Source organism: Quercus robur, chromosome 5 (assembly GCF_932294415.1).
Source record: "Quercus robur chromosome 5, dhQueRobu3.1, whole genome shotgun sequence".
In the NCBI taxonomy this organism is placed as follows: Eukaryota; Viridiplantae; Streptophyta; class Magnoliopsida; order Fagales; family Fagaceae; genus Quercus; species Quercus robur.
Genome location: NC_065538.1, coordinates 67,052,302 through 67,058,724, shown reverse-complemented (window position 1 = coordinate 67,058,724; position 6,423 = coordinate 67,052,302). Strand labels below are relative to the sequence as shown.

The 6,423-nt window shown below is 35.2% G+C and overlaps 1 long non-coding RNA gene across 1 annotated transcript; it reads right to left on the bottom strand.

Annotated features, from left to right (window-relative positions):
* Positions 1-390: 390 nt before the first annotated feature.
* On the bottom strand, positions 391-3,959 carry LOC126726763 (uncharacterized). Its single transcript, XR_007656062.1, has 2 exons — positions 2,340-3,959; positions 391-680 (listed from the first exon to the last, which is right to left on the bottom strand). It is a non-coding gene; the product is annotated as an uncharacterized LOC126726763 (long non-coding RNA).
* Positions 3,960-6,423: the final 2,464 nt, after the last annotated feature.

Genomic DNA, 6,423 nt, shown 5'->3' with positions numbered 1-6,423 from the left:
CCAATAGAAAACTAGTTTAAAGCTCAACTACATCAACCTTCATGATTAGGGAGCTAAAATTTGAAGCTTTTAGGGAAAAAAACTCTACAATTCACTAATCATGCTTTATAAATCTACCACTTTAAAGCATTGTTTAACGCAATTTCTCAAACACTCAAAAGCCAAAAAAGCTAAACAGCTTCTCAGTTAAAACTCTATATTACAAACTACTAAAACTCTATAATTAAAACTCTCTTCCTAAAGTAATGCCAAACATGCATACAATTTTATTGATTTCATTTGATTGTCAAAATTTCTCAGTGGAATAGCAAGTTAAAAGTTCAACATTGCAGACAGATCATATAAAAAGAGGTTAACTTTTTAGAAAAACATTCCAAAAAAATCAGTGAATATAAAAATCCAAAAAAAAATAAAACCACTTAATGATCCAAATGCACTATACCAATAGCAGCAAAACAAAAAACAAAAAGTTAAAAAGAGTAAACTTTTAAACAAGTGAATCTTGGATAAACTTCCACATGTTACATGCATTTCAACCTGGCAGAACCTAAAATTTGCCGATTGAGGATCTACAGCACCGACACATGTGCAACAGATGACATCAGCACTTTGAGAAATCTCCCTTTCAGTTGCCTGCTTCAGGATTTTATATTTTTTCTCATCACTGCTAGACAATTCTCCTATACACATTAGGACAAAGAAATAAGAAAAACCAACTTCGAACTCAAAGATGCAGTTTTTATTTGACACTAATTAGGCACAGGAAATTCAAGAAGGATCTACATTACTAGGTAAAACATTACAAAAAAATGATATCCAAAGAAAGTGATTATGCAGAAATGTCCAGATATCAAAGCACGGTCAACAAGCTTTATATTCACTTATATGTTTGCTTTATTTCTCACTAACCTACTTTTTCTAGAAGATAATATGAAACAAAAGAGAGAACATATTAAATCACACACCATCTCACATAACAATCATAACTGTCATATAAAATAAATTAGTGAAACATAATAATAAATCTGTCAGATTAGCAAGCCCTTCATCACCTATCCCACAGGAATCCAAGTTCAAACTTTCTAAATTCGTTAAACCTGCAAAGAAGCAATAACACACAAAAAGAACTAGTTTGAAGCCACTCCGTAAAAATCCAGGAAGAAATATCAAAGGCAGCATAAAAATAGGCCAGTCAGACAATAAAATTTATAGGGAAGAAATATCTAAAATGAAAAAACTAAATTCTTTTTTGGCTGGCTATCAAAATATGTGTCATTTGACCTAAGACTCAAAACAACTGTGCTGCGTTACCTATTTGATTCTGTAATATGTTAAATCTGTAATTAGAAATGTGTCTTCCTCTGCGTAGAATATGTGGCTAAGCAGATCCTTGATTAGTTTTAACTATTTTTGCCCTCCTCATTCTCTACTTAATTTTATTTTGGGTTTTCAGTTAGAATTTATATATAACTAAACAAAACAAATGAACAGAAAAGGACCAACAAATAAGCAGCACAAAGAATTGATATTTTCTAGCTACAAAAAATCAAAGTAACAACTGAATCATAAACAACAAACAACCCAAAACAGATCAATTTAACTTTAGTGCTGATTAGAAAGTTGGCTTTATTTGATAGCAGCATTAGAAACAAGCACAAAAATAAACACATACACTTCACTAAAAATGTGCATTCACATGAAAACAATTGAAAAAAATAATTGCAGTTCCAAACTTAACAAGATGGGGATGTATCATCTTTTTTGCTTCTTAGCACCTATAAAGACTGTAATTAAAAAATAATAATAATAAAACACTAACCTTTGTTACCATAACATCAAAACCACAAAGAACATAATTTATATTGAAAAGGAAAGCTTGGGAACCAAAAAAATCACATATGAAACGGAAAATTATACAATACTCCGGGGACCAGGTGTAGCAAACTATACGATACCCCAAATGAAACATGTACTTGAATGTATTAAAAGGAAACTAGCTGTTCCTTTAAAAGAATTAGGAAAATACTAAAGCTACCATACAAATTATCAGATCAACAACTTGATAACTTTCTTAATTTATTTCTTGTGTTCTGTTTAAAATACGATAACCCAGTTTGTAGGAACCATGTATTTTGTTTTGGGATCATGACAATCTAAATTTTACAAAGCAGAGGAGACAAAAACACACACACACACACACACACAAGTACAATAGCATTCCAGAGGCATTTAAGAACAACAACAGAGAAGCTGAATAGACCCAGTAGGGTCACACCATCATAGAACATTTTTTCACACAAAAATAAATAAATCACAAACAGAGAGAGTTTTTCCTTTACCTTTTTAGCAGAGACACTGCAATCGTTGATGGGTATTTAGAACTTGCTGTTTGCAGAGACACTGGCTTTGCAATCTCTGAAATCGTCAACAACAAACAAATAATAAGCATACTTGAGGCAATCTGGTGTACCTCGCTTTTACATGAAGTGCTTTTAAGTAAACTTTATCTACCAACCTATCTACTATCGTAACTTGTGATTTTGGGAATGAAATGTTGAGAAATTACTGGATCTATTTGTGTCAAGGTGCCATACTCCTTGTGGTGAGTGAGATTCCACAAGTGAGACCAGTGCACCTCATCTTTGTCTCCTTACCTTTATTCTGTTTTAATGCTACTCTATGTTATCAACCCTTTCCTCTTCAATATAATCCCTTGTTAAACAACTCCTAACCCAAACCCACAACTAGCCCTTCATAAATCCTGCCATTTTTACTACTATAACAAGTTGTCCAGAATAACTAATAATGGAAGTGATTGGTGCTCATTAACTGCAGTTTCACTTTTGGTTAAGTCCCCCTCATACAATTGCTTGCAGCCATGCATTGAATGGTACATATACTAATCAACAGATAACAGTTTTATATCATTTTGTTCTACACACAGACATGCACAAAAATTGCGATTTCATTGCATAGTAGGGATGCATGCTGATAAGGCCATAGGAAATAATCATGTAGTAAATAATTAATACAGATAAGTCAATAAAAATGGGGCGATGAAACAGGTGCTATTATTAGGAAGTTCGTCCATTCAATGACCTATCAGCACCTAAAGTTATATTTCCCTGCAAACAGTTTTTGAATGAAAACTTAAGTAACTGCATCGTAGGGCCTATTTCGGAAGTAGATGACCACAAGAATGGCAGTGTCACGACTGGTGCAGCCAAATACACAGACCTCTCCTTTGGGCAGACGACATGTGGTAGTCAACTTTATTCGAATTTCATCAATATTCTACTTTCTATCAGTTTAGGTCCAAAACTTAAGATGCATCACTATCTTGTCCATTGACAGGGTGAAAACAAGACATCTGATATATATATCCAACTAAGTTCCCGCCCTACATGGTAAGGAAACTCCTATTCCAGCAACTTTGGCTTCATCATACCCCACACTGAACACCAACCATATTGTACTTCCAAATGAACTGGTACAAGCTTATAGAATTCGGAATCAGCATATTTGTGTCGGTGGGGTTCAATCTTTATTGAGCTCATCATGTTAGGTTAAAAACCTCATAACCATGTCGTGAATTAATAAATCGAAACCAAGACCCCTCTTATTGTTTCTAACTCCCCACATTCAGCTACCATTTTGTTAATTTTAAACAAAGATAGAACTTTCCTCCAAATGAGTATCCACGTCTACTTTTAGTCACATGACATATATAATGCTAGTAATGTGACCTGTTTAATTGATTTAATTAGTCATAAGATTTAATAAAAGTGGAATGGTCTCATGACCTTGGATTGATGGCACCATTAGTTCACTAACTCACTAAGCATACACATTGCGGCCGAAACAGAACAAAATTTCACAAAAATGTAAACCTGTGTAGCTCTAATCAAACAAATTCCTAGCAAATCCAAATAGCTAATTTATGCAATAAGTCAAGCGAAACATAATAATGAAATAAAAAATAGCCCAAAAAAAAAAAAAAAAAAAGGCTTTCAGTTCCTCTGCTTCACAGAAGAGCAATTTTTACATTTTTCAATATCCCAACATTTTCAATAAGTACAATGTTAAATTTTATTACATAAAACTTAACATTACAACCCACCTTGATGGTATTTTTTTTGTCTCATTTGCAATGGCTACCAACTTGGCAGATAAAGCGGTTGAATTTAAAAAGTTTAAACAGAACAAATGTTTTATGCACTGAGCTCACGAGAATGACGAGGACGCACTGACTACCCTTTCGGATTTTCTCATCTCTCTATCTCGGTGTTCTTTATTCTTTCACATTATTATTATTATTATTATTATTATTATTATTTTCAAAAATCCAATTACATTATTCTTTCAACGCGTGCTTTAAACGCCTACTATACTGAGTACTGGCTACTAGTTTCTACAACAACTACATACAAAACACAAACGCAAAAACCCTTTTGACTTCAGCGTTAAACGTTTCTCAAAAAAAAAAAAAAGACTTCAGCGTTAAACCCTAACAATAGTTTTACAATCGCAGACAATCAGATATGTATCATCTCTGTGCTCCTACTCACTATGTTTCCTTCAAACTACTTCAACCACCACTAAGTGTTCATTAAAAAGCTGTCCAATATCAACATCAACAACCAAATAACAATGACGAATGTCATATTATATGTGCTGAAACGAGTTAAGAGTGACCCTCCAAATACCGGTTTACATATTATAGGATAAGAAAAATACAGATTTCAAAAATTTTCCATTCTAATAATACTATTTTTATCCCCTGTTGGTTTCTTGATAAATACAACTAGAGAGGGAAATTTGTGTCTAACCTAAAAGTAAAAATGTTCTCAGATTGTCATGGAAAAATTACATCAAATTTTACTTAATTAACCAAAAAAAAAAAAAAAAACATCTTTACCTGAGCAAGTGAAGGGTTTACAGTGCCATCGACCAATCTCAACAGCTCTTGAATTTCCTCTAAATCCCTAGCCGCTATTCAAAAACCAAACAAATAATCAAACCAAAATAATAATAATAATCATAATAACAGCAAAGAATCAGAGAGAAATAGAGAATCAGATCGAGTGAGAGATAGACAGAGCGAAGAATTTCTCGCGAAGCGTCAATCGGTGCCAAGATGAACCTTGAGGACTTCCTCTTTTGCTCTTTTGACCAGTCTTTCGGTCTTGCTGTGTACCAAACAAGAAATTAGGGTTTCGATAACAATAAACACAAAAAAGAAATAGGATCCGATGAATGCAAAAGAGTTTCGGTAAGGGTTTTTGATGAGGAGCAAACCGCCTCCTGTGGTGGCAGTGCCGGTTTGGGGTGATGAGATCAGGTAGCTCAAGCCATGGGTTTCTGTTAAGAGAGTTCGGATGAGATAGCAAAAAGAGGGAAGGTTCTAGATTAGGGGCAGGAACCGTTAGGGTTCGAAGTGATAAGAGAAATGGGTCGGGCTAGACCTGACCCATTTGTTTTTGGACCTAACTAGGCTCGATTTTTGGGTGGTGGTGGTGGTGGCTGTGGCTGTGGGTTTGTGGGTAGTGGTAGAGATGAGACAGTGAGGAGATTTTTGGTGTCTGAGAGAAAGAGAGAGAGTGTGGGAGACTAGCTAACAATGAAAAGGCGCTAAAAATGAACAGGGAAAAAAAACAGAGGGAAAATTTAGGTTCGGGTGGGGGAAATTTAAGGGACTATTGCGGCGGGTCAATGACCCGCCGCTATATCTAACCTTTAGGTCGCTGAAACAGATATATTACGGCGAGCCAATGGCTCGCCACTGTAGCGCGCCGTAATAGCTATGACTATTGCGGCGGGCTATTGGCCCGCCGCAATAGATCTCCTGTACAGCGGCTGGCCCAATTCGCGCCGCAATAGGGCGACCTATAGCGGCTGTTTTGGCACCCGCCGCAATAGGTCCGCCGCAACTTCTTGATTTTCTTGTAGTGGTAACAAAATTTTATATTTAAGCAAAAAATTAATAAAATTATTGACACTACAAAAAATTGGGACTATAGCCGCATTTTTAAAACGCAGCTATAGGCCTAAAAACCGCCGGTATAGACCCAAATGGGCTATCCCAGCACTTCCTAGTGCAGCCCAGTAAGTTTGACAATAGTCCTGGGTGACTTACACCGATGGTTTTAAAAATGCCATTATAGGTCCTAGTAGTTTTTGTAACCTTATACTAGCGCTTTTTGAAACTGCTAGAATAACTTATATCGGCGGTTTTATAAACCTATACTGGCGCTTTTTAAAAATTGAAAACCGCTGTAGTAGGTTAAACCTATAACAGCGATAATAAACCACTACTTTAAGCATTTTTATATTTTTCCAATATAGCCTTTGGTGGTAGTTTTTTAACCCTATGCCAGCGCTTTTTAAAAACTAAAAACCATTGTAGTAGGTTGAACCTATACC